Genomic DNA, 12,029 nt, shown 5'->3' with positions numbered 1-12,029 from the left:
CATCGCACCAGCTGTCTGTGTGAGGAGGGGCCTGGGAGCACAGAAAGGCACCCAGGAACCTGGCCTCCGATATGTGGCCGAACTCCATGGGGCCGTGTGTCTGACTCAAGCTAGTTTTCTTGTGTCCTAAATGCTGAAAGAAGCCTGACCCTGTGTAGAGGCAGAAGTGAAGCTCAGGCTCTTTCCTGAGAATCTGAGAGGATTTGTCCATTTTCCATGTGGATTTCCAAGAAATGCTTTTTTTGCTCAGTTTAGAGGTGTTTTTTTTTGTTTTTTTTTAACTTAAAGAAATAACAAAGCTAGTTGTCTGCCAAGTAGATCTGTTCTATTTTTTTCCTGTCACTCATTGACGGGTAGCTGGTTCAGGTTACCTATTCCACATTTTATAGTCTTACAGTCTCTTTGCAATGATACAGTAAGCAATTCTTAAGAAAAATTTAAAGAGGCAGCACTAATCAGGGTGCATTTTGTGATTTCATCTCCCCTAGCACGGCATTGTTTGCTGACATTTTCCTTGGATCTCTCCCATAAAGGGAGAATGCCTTTATCTCTGGTAATTCCTTTTAAAAAATACTTCTGTCATGTTTTAGGTGGGCTACTGCTCACTGTCAATTAGACAGATGACTTCGGAGATCACTTAATGAGAGAAAGGAAGAAGATAATGTATGACATACCATTATAATTTATAATCCATGATTATAAAATGAGATGTTTTAATTATGCAGCAGCAGCAGCATGTTTTTGGATCCACGGGGTCGAGGTCCATAAGGAAATATTTATCACATCCTCTTCTTTGCTGTCTTTACATTTTATTCCCAACACCAGAACTGATTTTCTGAATTTGTGTCTGTCTCTTTGATTATGTGCTTCTCACGGAGGATCGCTGACTGGTTGTTTCTGCATCCCCAGCACAGGATTGGCAGCTTGTTAGAGCTCATTAAATACTCGTTGAATTGAATTAAATTTGAAATACCATATTAAAAATCTTGCACCAACCTGCAGGGTCCTGATTTTTGTTCTTATCATGGCAATATGCTTGCATTCACACTTAATAAATACATTGCAGTTTTCCCTCTAAATGGGAGTAAAAACTTTAATACAGTGCTTGGGGCTCCACTGGGTTTAGCTAAAGGAACATTCTGCCTGCCTTGGGGTTAGGCGTGAGGAGCAATGTTAGGAGCTGGAGGAAAGAGAAGTTTCATGGAGCCAGCACAGTGACCATTTTGAATTGCTTGGGATCTGATTGAAGGCTGATTTGGGTATTTGAAATGTTGCTTGGTATAAAGTAGAAAGGCTAGTTTTTTTTCTCTGCAGATCTGAGAAGGATTTGATTCTGGACGGATGAGTCACGGCAGACTGTGAGGAAGTTCAAACTCAAGAACGTCTCCGGGGGACGCCTGAGTGGCTCAGTGGTTGAGCGTCTGCCTTTTGCTCAGGGTGTGATCCCTGGGGACCGAGTCCCCAGTCGGGCTCCCTGCATGGAAACTGCTTCTCTCTCTGCTTATGTCTCTGCCTCTCTCTCTGTGTCACTCATGAATAAACAAATAAGTAAATCTAAAAAAAAAAAAAAAAAAAAAAGAATGTCTCCAAAACCTTCCCATCCTCTCTGACCTCCTCTTGCCACGCCACATTCCCTGTTCCTATGTTTCCGCCACATGGACCTCAGGGGGCTCTGTGAATCACCAAGCTTGTTTGCGTCTCAAGACAATTTGTGATTGTTCTTCCCTCTTCCTGGAATGCTGTTTGCATGGATCCCCGCAAACAGCAGGGCTTCTTCTCCTCATAGAGTTCCAAGCCCCAACGTCCTCCCTCTGATGAGCCTTCTCGTCCATCCCAAAGAGATCCCATCCACAGCAGTCTCTCCCATCACTCAGCTTCACTGTTTTCCCTGCATTCATCACTCCCTGGGGTAGTTTTATTGCTAACTTACTGAGCATCCGTGGTCCTCGTTGAGATGCCAGCTTTTTGCAGGTTACTCAGAGCTAAGAACAGGGCTTAATACGTAGGTGATCTGTGGAACACATGTCCCTTCAGCTTCTGGATCTATTAGTTAACTCGTGTGCTGTGGTATCTTGTGATGGAAAGTAATAATGTGAGATTTGACAAATCCTATCAAATTTGAGATGCTCCGAGTCAGAGCCTCCATTCCTTGTCCCACCGGTATGACTCCTATTTTTCATACTTATTCATTGCCTTTGTGAAGATTTCAGGAGGGCAGATGTTAGTTGTGGGATGGATCGTTTTGTTGGTGCCTCTGCTTGGCAAGTGGATGAGACAGGGGGTCTTCTGCTCTGGATTTTGGATCTCCTCACTGGGGACTTTCCTTTAGGATGGATACAGAAGAAATAGCAAGGAAAAAAAGATGTTCTCAAGAGCCTCTGACTTCCTGAAATTCATCTCTCTGGAATATCATCTTCCTTAAAATCTGAAATCTCAGGATCTTTCAGTTCGTTAGGGAAGATGAAGCAGATCAACATATGAGCTGTGGACAGTTTAGCCAAACCATCATGAAGGCACTTGAAGGCTGGGGACTCATCCATGATCATCTTCCGTGATTTTATAGCTTATCTTCTGGTTCCACTTAACAAGCTTAGATTTTGGACATCACACAATTTCTTTAGGATTCAGTTTTTGCATCTTCCTATACCGAGGTTTGGTGGAACCAATTTAGAGACACTAAAGTAGCAAGAAGCTACCTGCTTCTTTTTTGCAGTTTCTAGAGGGCTGGGTGAAGGGCATGTGGCAGAGGGTGTGACGTGATCCTGAGCCAAGCAGAGCCTCTCGTGAATGGCTTTCCAACCCAGTGGACATCAGAGTGCTGATAACTGGCCTTTTACATCCAAAGGAGGCTGTTCATCCATGAAATGATGTTGATCTAAAGCAGTGGTTCCCAATGTGGGATCCAAGATCCCTGGGGTTCCTAACACTCTTAATAATCACCATTATTATCAGCAGTAGCATGTTGTTATTAGCGCTTTCACTTTCATTCTTCACATGTGTACAGTAGAATTTTCCAGAAGCTGCATAATGTGTGGTATTGCAACAGATTGAATGCAGAAACTGATGTGAAAATCCGGTTGTCTTCTCTTAAGCCAGTCATTTAGAGGTTTGCAAAAATGCAAAAACTCTGCCCCTCCTCTCAGGTTTTTGTCTTGTTTTGTTTTGTTTTGGAAAATAGTTATTTTTCATAAATCTGTCATTTATGTGAGCCTCTCCTGGGCTTATAATTGTTATTTTTAATGAGCTAATAATTCTTTTTTAAATATCAGAAAAACCTGAAATAACGTTTTAAACTTGAATTCCACCGAGACACACAGGAATTCTCCAGTATTTGACTTATTTTTAGGGTTTGTATGGTGCACAGCTCAGTTCAGCTCATCTCAGAATAGGTTTTTCCCTTCCTTGTCTAGAAACAGAAGGCAGCTGGTCTTAAGGGGTGCAGTAACTCAGGAATGCTTGTCATTTGCCAATTCTGTGAATCCGAGCCGTTTCTTGCCGGGTTCAAGCTGAAGAGAGATAGAGATAGCCTCTGTCACTAAGGAGGTTTGTAGAGTGGTCCCCAAGGCTTTCTAGTACAGCTTCTACTGCACACCCCTGTCCCTCTCTTCTGGCCTCGTCTTACTGCTACTTGCAGTAGTTTCAGGTTTTAATCAGTCAACGTGTATACCTTGTTGCTCACTAGCCTGTTATAATTATGTGCTGGAAAATGGAGGGAACAAGGACAACATTTGTGGCTTAATGAGAAATGAGATCGTGCAGATATTCCTAATGCTACTGACAGTGTAAATTCAATAATTCAATTCCGGTGGCTTCGTGTTGGAGAGGAAAAGCCATAGGAGTTAGATTCCATTTTGCAGTGCAGCTGGGCTGGATTGCACAGCTGAAGGCATAGGATCAGATAAAGCATTTCCATCACCGAGCAGGCTAATAAAGTCCCTAATAGCATCTGCTGACCGTAAGAACCACAGACCAAGGAGCAGCAGCAAGATTCTATTTATTTGCCATTTGCATGTAAATTCCATATGTAATGGATATTGTGTCAGAGATCGTAGTGCAATTAGATAGAACAGAGTACAGTAATATCTGAACTCAGATATAGAAAAAGACAACCTGGTATATATATGTGCATGTGAAAACTCCAGCTCATTCTTGATCTCTGTAAGAAATTCAGTCTCAGATCCCGACTCTGTGATCACAGTGGTTAAGCTCGGTTGGCTAAAAATATAGCAGTCACTCAAAGGCTGGGAGGTGGGGAATGAACTTTGAGTGAAGAAAAAACATCCAAGTCTTGCCTTATTAATAGCTCTTAGAATGCAGTGTCAATGTGTACTTTTACCAGTGACGCCTCCAACAACTATAAAAAGTGCTCTATGTGACTGAAGGACAGATATTTTTGGAGTTAATTATAGTTCGTCATAGATGAGAGAAACATTGTTCTTTGCCGTTTTTAAAATCTAAAGGAGATGATCTGACATGATGAAATCAAAAGATCAGATTCAAATATGTGGATGTCGATTGGTTACATAACTAGTTACATAATTAATATTGGGACGAAGGAGGGAAGAGTGGATGCTTTAAAAACTATACATCGCACCCTATATACTTCATCGTGAACCAGCATGTTTGCTGAACTACTCAGTAATGTTGGAGGAAGAGATAAGTGAGAGCCTCCGTCTTAGTGAGATCAGCATATAAAGTAAAACACCTTCTTTGTAACGGTGTTTAAATCTCTTCCTTCTCTCTTCCCCAGTTATCAGATTGTGGATTGCCTTAGACTCAGTTTTAGTGCTGCAGAATGTACAAGATAGCTGATCTCCTTTTTAATTTTTAATTAAAGATGATGAAGTCTCAGAGCGTTGAGATATCTCAACCCAACACCTACTACTATCTGTTAGAAATGCTTTCATTGCAAGTAGCAGAAAACTCGGGTCACTTAATTCACTTGAGATCGTACTTTGTTTTGCTTACTTATTAGCAAGAGGTCTGGATCTCAGCAGCTGCTGGCATTAGTTTGGTTTTTCAAAAACATAAAGTCCCACATACCGTATGATTGGCTCTGACTTTCCCTCAGGGTCACAGGATGGCTGCCTAATCCCAAGCATCACAGCCATATTCAGAGCAGGACGTAGTGTGGAAGGAGCTGAAACCAGAGATGCTTGTCTTTTTTATCAGGACAGTGGAGCAGTTGTAGAAGCCCCCAGCCCCCACCCTCTCTGGTTCTGTCTCACTGGTCAGGACTGTTTCACACTGGTACCTGGAAAAATGCACATTTACTTTCTCAGCTGCCCCTGGGGCCCACTCACTGAATAATCAAGCAAACACTTACCTTACCGGCAATATAGCTCCTGCCGTGCAGTGCTCAGGGCCTGGATGTAGGGTAATGACTAAGATAAGCATGGTCCTCGGTGTAAGAGGAATTTTTTTTAAGATTATTTATTTATCTATTTATTCATCAGAGGCACAGAGAGAGAGGCAGAGACACAGGCAGAGGGAGAAGCAGGCTCCCTGTGGGGAGCCCAACATGGGACTCGATCCCAGGACCCTGGGGTCACGACCTGAGCCAAATGCAGGTGGTCAACCACTGAACCACCCAGGTTCCCGAATCCCAGGGTCTTGAGAGAAGGGGTGTTCAACCATCAGTTACCAGATGAGCGGTGGATCTACAGTTTGCTTTTCAGTGCATGCTGAGGGGAGAGGTGGACCAGTGCTGTGTAGGCACATGGAAGACTCCTGCAGAGTGTGAGCCAGTGAGCGTAAGGGAGTGGAGTGAGAGAATGGCTATTTTCAGAAGGACAGTGTGGCCAGCAGGCACTGGCCCCAAGTGCAGCACAGAGGAGTACCCATTCCCAGACTGCAGGAAGTCAGCCTCATTCCAGAGCACCTGCTGGGGCCACTGCCACCTGCTGGGAAGGCATCATCAGACACCTGTTGTGGAGTCATCATTGTGGGGATCATGAATCACCTTTGCCTGGCTCTTCTCTTTGGTTGATAACAACCAACACTTTTGCAGAGGATTGGATCCTGCTGGATCTTCAGGGTCTGTAGCTTTGCTTGGACTCCAGGACTTTTCCACTCTCCCCAGGGGCTTGTCTCGGGAAATCCGGAAGGGTAGGAGAGTCACGTTGGTGTCGATTCCCAACCGTTGGTGTCTGACAGGTGGCTGGAGTCCACCCATGAAAGCATCAAAGACAGAGCACATCATTTCACTCGTGTGTGGAATTTAAAAAACAAAACCGATGAACATAGGGGAAAGGAAGGAAAAGTAAAATAAGACAAAACAACCAGAGAGAGAGATGAATCTGAGGAGACTCTTAACTCTAGGAAACAAACTGAGGGTTGCTGGAGGGAGGGGCGTGAGGAGATGGGGTAACTGGGTGACGGGCATTAAGGAAGGCACGGGATGGGATGGATGAGCACCGGATGTGATACGCAACTGATGAGTCCCTGACCTCTACCTCTGAAACTAATAATACACTCTATGTTAACTATATTGAATTTAAATAAAAAACGTAAAAAAGGATGTTGACGTGATTTGTGAACATAGATGCTGCTCATTCCCACAGGACTGATGTATTAGCCGTGAGCTCAGCAATGGGTATTTTCTTATATCGACAACTTTCCTGTCTTTATGTAATTTCATACCAGAAGAGGTTGTTCAACAAATATGTGGACAAGGAATATCCTGGAGAAATAGAAATAGGATGTAAGATGTGTCATCGGTCTCTCCGTGAGTAGGGAGGTTGCTGACATGTTTCATGCAGGTGTAGGTGTATTTTACTTTTTGTAGTGAATGCTATGAATACCAGCAAGCGTAAACTATTTTTTCCAGATGCCAACTTATAAGGATAATGGACTTTATTAGGTGTCTAAGACGTAGAATGTCTGGCATTAAAGGCCATATTTTGGTCACTAGGTCTGCATACTTGAGCCAGTATATCTTCAGTAACTAACGTCTGGAGAATGCTTATTGCTGTTCAAAAAGATAGACTCTTCTCCCTTCCACTTGCTAAAGCAGGGTACCACATCCTTCTCCCCTGGTCACCATCCTCGTCCGATTTCCTTCTACGGTGACATTTCAAATAGGTTCCCTCATCTGCCAAGTGGGAATCGTAATGCCACCTATACCATGGAGACCTGAGAGGGTTCAATGAAAAACGAAATGTAAAATGTTTAGAACAACGCTTCACACATAACAAGTGCTCAGTAAACTTTAGTGCTTTTATTTTTGAGTGGGATCATTATGCCATGATTTTTTGATGGAGACACTGTGGAAGACAGAGGGCAGGCTGATCTGGTTGGGGGCCAAATCTGTTGCTGTTGGGCAGTGTTGATTGAGTTCCATCTATTAGGTAGTCAGCTAGAGGGTCTTTATGGACAGCCTAACACATCATTGTTTTCTTTCTTTTTTTCTCTTTAGCTTTCATTGCTTTTATTTATTATTTATTTATTATTTTATTTTTTTTATCTGCTATCCTCATGGGAAGGTGAACCATGGAAAATGAACAGTGGTCAGAACAGGAATGCCCTGTTCTAGAATGAGCCGCCTATTTGATGGAGAATGTGTCTTCATATTTTCAGGTGCCCTATGTACAGTAGGCGGCAGAGAGTAAGTCTTGATGAGTTTCAGGAGAATGAGAATATTAGCATAATTAGAATAGTGTTTCCAATACCAGCTCTCTCAAGCTTCTGCTTGGCATGCTTCTTCCTGTCATCCCTTTCCTGAGGTACAGGGGGAGAGGCTTGGCTCAGCTACTGAGTGATCGGATAAAACACGAAGGCTAAAGACAGTTTTGTACTTTTTTCTCTTTAGCTTTCATTGCTTTTATTTATTTATTTATTTATTTTTATCTGCTATCCTCACGGGAAGGTGAACCATGGAAAATGAACAGTGGTCAGGAGAAAGGAGAAAGATCGAAACACTTAGGGAGTCCGGTTTTTTGCTCATGAGTTGGAAAAAAAGTGGGGGCCAGTTTCTGCCTTTGCCCTTGTCACCATCACCAGGAAGCTGGTGGACTCTGAAGTGTGCACTGATGGCATTTGGTCATGTCCAAATGCCGTCCACAGCATCAGTGTACTACCTGCCCCTGGTCTAGCTAGGAGCTGCCCATCTAGGCTCTTGGACTGCTCACCATCCTCTCTCCATCACGGGTAAGTTCAAGACTCCCTGGACATCCTTAGCACCCAAGGACCAGGAGTGTAGCCCTTAGACAACACAACAGTTGGCAGAATTTGTAGGCAAAAGTCACCCGTGGGGCATGTGTCAGTCAGACTTGAGACCTCTCAACAAGCGTGGCCTGGGCAGTGGTGGAACCCAGTGCCCCGTGGCTCTGACTTGCAGAGTGGACACGGATGTGAACTTGTTTGATTTTTGTGCTGGTGAGTCGTAGGTGATGAAGTCATGCTGATTTACTTGGGTTGTGGGGAGATGTCCTGTGGCACGTTGCTAATAATAATACAATAATCAGAAATTTAAAAATAACAATAAAAATCAGCAACGTGAAGATGGTTTTTGGAGCAGGGGAAGAAGTGAGAGGGCAGCCCGGGTCAGAGCTCTGCTGTGCCTTTTCCCAATGGTGGGAACATCTGGCTTCTTGGAATCTTCCTCAGGAAGTGAGCTTTGAACACCTTACACCAAGGAGTGGGCTGTGTCTGGTTCTCCTGAGGACGGCATGCTCCATCGTTCCTTCTCCCCATGTGGCCAGGGCTGCCCGCTTCCTCCTCAGGGACCCTAGTCCCCTAGCTGTGTGTGCTCCCTCCAGCTCATGGGGACCCCTCCCCATCTCCAGGTGAAGAGCAGGCCGTGCAGATCGCATCCATTCACACCTGCCCAGACACACCTGCTTCCATTCCATCACTCGTGGCCCCTGAAGCAGATAGCAAGCTGGTTCCCAGCATGATGATGAAACAGAAAACCAACATGCTTGGCAAAATGCTGGGGCTCCTACTTCCGGGCGCTTGTAAAATAGTGGTTTAGTTTGCAAAGGCAAAGCCATTTGCTGTTTCCCTCCTCAAACCTCCCAGAGGAAAGGGGACACATGAAGATTGCCTTTCACCAGCAACCAGGACTCATCAGCACCTTTTTAGAAACAAAATGATTTTATGGATACATGTAATTAGCGTCACGAAGGCGGTCGCATGGAGTAGAGACAGTGGCAGTGAAAGTCACCTTGAGGACCAGTAGGAAGTCCCAGAGGAAACAGATGGTGGTTTTTAGACAACTCCTTTTAACCATCACCCACGCTGGCCACCATCCCGTCACCCTGACCCTGGCAAGTGTGAGGTCCTCACAAAGCAGAAGACGCCTGTGGGACCTGCTAGCGGAGTGCGAACTAGTGCGCGCTGGTGAAATGGTGCCTCTCAGTTGGTCTGGTAACCTGTTCCTTAGGGTTAGCAGCTCAGCTCAGTCACTGGGCTTCCCGAAGTTTCTATGACTGGGCTGTGCTCCCATGGGAGGCTTTTATTACTCGTGCCTTTTATCCACAAATGACCTGATTCTCTTCAAGGTGGCAAAAGTGACTTGAGCTCGTGTTTGTCATAAAGATGATTTTGCTAACGTTTTTCAAAGTTATGATTATTGTGCTTAGGGTTTTCAGTACAGATTTGAAGGCCAAAATGGAGAAAACAGAAATGATTGATGAAGCAGGAGTGAAATGGACACGTTATGTGCAAAACAAGGGGGGCCCTGGCTGCGGAGTAATGGGCCCTTTGTGCTGAAACGTGGTCGCGTTGCAGGTGGGTCTGCGTTGTGGGTTGCTGACCTTTTGCTAAGAGCAACAGTATCTCGGGACTTCATTGTATTAAACCAGATGAGCTTTGCATGTCTAGTTGGCCTGCTTTCTTCTCTCTCTAAAGGTCATTCTTGGCATTTATGGGGTTAAATCCACCCAGAAGCAGAGATAAAAGTCACTAATAGGAGCTTTGCCTCAAAGTATTCAACAGGCAAGAGAAGTTGTCGTGAAAGCCGTCCAAGGAATCCCCTGGTCTTTCTGACTACCTTGTTTATTTATTTATTTTTAAATATTTATTTATTTATTTGAGAGAGAGAGAGAGAATGAATGAAAGAGCACACAGGGGTAGGAGGGGCAGAGGAAGAGGGAGAGAATCTTAAGCAGGCTTCCTGCCCAGCTCAGAGCCGGATGCCGGGCTCAATCTCACCACCCTGAGATCAGGACCAGAGCCAAAATCGAGAGTCAGATGCTCAACCAACTGAGCCACCCAGGTGTCCCTACCCTGTTTATTGAGTCACATCTTCCAGGAGTTGCAAAAGTGGTCCAGTTGATGCACATTCCGGACAAGGCCCTCCCCTGTGCGCTCCATTTGGAGTTTGGTACTTGTCACTATGTAGTTTGTTACAGTTTGTTCCCTTTTCTTTTCTAGACCATAAGCACCTTTGAGTTCATGGCGTTGGAAAGAAAGTGACAGGTAATCATGTGAATGAATGAGTGAGTGAATAAAGAATTGTATGCTGGGCTTGCCTTAACCATTGCCAGGAAACAGGGGTGCCACCTTCCTGGAAGACTGGATGAGCCAGACTTCATGCAGAACTATCCTGGGGATCCCTGGGTGGCTCAGCAGTTTGGCACCTGCCTTCAGCCCAGGGCATGGTCCTGGGGTTCCCGGGATCGAGTCCCATGTCGGGCTCCCTGCATGGAGCCTGCTTCTCCCTCTGCCTGTGTCTCTGCCTCTCTCTCTCTCTCTCTGTCTCTCATGAATAAATGAATAAAATCTTAAAAAAAAAAACTATCTTTTGCCTCCTTTTCAAGTTTCGCTTCAAAGGGAAAAGGTGACCAAGCCATCTGATGCCGATTTCGAGATCTATATCCAGTCCAGCTATCAGAAGAGACTCTAAGTCTGCCACCTTGTTTATGCTGTACTACAGCTGCAGATCTCTGTCTGCTGCGGAACACGTTCAGAACTCAAGTGAAAAATACCTGGGAAAGAGCCTGTACTTCTGTAGCTTGCTTTCAACAACGCGAAATAGAAATGCCTGATTCACAGTGGCTTTGACAACAGGGCCTGTTGTCTCTTACTGTGGGAAGCCAGAGGGAGGCAGTTCCAAGGCTGGTGAATTCTGCAGCAGAACAATAACACCTGGAGGCTTTCCTTGGCCTTTGCATTCAAGCACACCATGATTCCCTCATGGCCTCATTGTGGCTGCACAGCCTCTGGACATCACCAGCACACACAGCTCTATCAGCAAGAGGGGACATGGTTCTCATGTGTCTCGTTTTAACCATGGAAGAAAATATTTCCCGCAGTATGAAAATCACCCTATAAAACCCCATAATTCTCTTTGTTATCTTATTTCATAGTTTGTTGCCAGGGCAATAATGTTGTGATCGACATCTCTGTACTCCCACACAGAATAAATCCTTATCAAATAAAATTTTATTTTATTTTATTTTATTTATTTATTTATTTTTTTTAAAGATTTCATTTATTTATTCATGAGAGATACAGAGACAGAGAGAGGCAGAGACACAGGCAGAGGGAGAAGCAGGCTCCACGCAGGGAGCCCGATGTGGGACTCGATCCCGGGACTCCAGGATCACGCTCTGGGCCGAAGGCAGGCGCCAAACCACTGAGCCACCCAGGGATGCCCAAAGAAAATTTTAAAAAACTACATAGTTTGTTGGACTCTATGACTTAATGAGCTGTAATGTTTTTAAAAAGAGGATAATACAAACTGGTCATTTTAGTTTGTGAGGATGAGTTCTTTATTTTCTTTAAATGGGACAAAAGGTTATGGGAGGAGACAAAAACTTTAACCCGAGTAACATCAATAGGAGACAAGCTTACAAATATTACAGTATCCTGCCTCCTTCCTTGTCTGGTGCCACCGGATAGCACGGACAGGAGGTTGTTCCTTGCATGATTTCTGTCTGTGCCATTGGAAAGCAGTTCTCGAAGGAAATGAACTGCGTCTTCTTGTATGGCCAGAAAGCATCCTCCATAGCCTGCCTCAACCTCCCCATTGGAAGGGACACTGAGTGCAAAGCTTAGTCCTCTTCCCCGGAAAGAAGAGCTTG

General features: G+C 44.6%; 1 long non-coding RNA gene across 2 annotated transcripts in view; it reads left to right on the top strand.

The window, feature by feature from the left end:
* Positions 1-11,401, top strand: part of LOC112933839 (uncharacterized) — a 63,473-nt gene extending 52,072 nt beyond the window's left edge. The window contains exons 1-3 of one of the 2 annotated variants that reach the window (XR_003237753.2): positions 1,757-9,732; positions 10,378-10,422; positions 10,764-11,401. This is a non-coding gene — a long non-coding RNA (uncharacterized lncRNA). Of the gene's footprint in view, positions 1-1,756; positions 9,733-10,377; positions 10,423-10,763 lie in introns of those variants that run through there. The other variant, XR_011994625.1, reaches the window with a different exon arrangement.
* The last annotated feature ends 628 nt before the right edge of the window (positions 11,402-12,029 follow it).

The sequence above is a fragment of the Vulpes vulpes genome, chromosome 10 (assembly GCF_048418805.1).
Source record: "Vulpes vulpes isolate BD-2025 chromosome 10, VulVul3, whole genome shotgun sequence".
In the NCBI taxonomy this organism is placed as follows: Eukaryota; Metazoa; Chordata; class Mammalia; order Carnivora; family Canidae; genus Vulpes; species Vulpes vulpes.
Note: the sequence above shows the minus strand (reverse complement) of the source record. Positions and strands in the feature narration are given on the sequence as shown.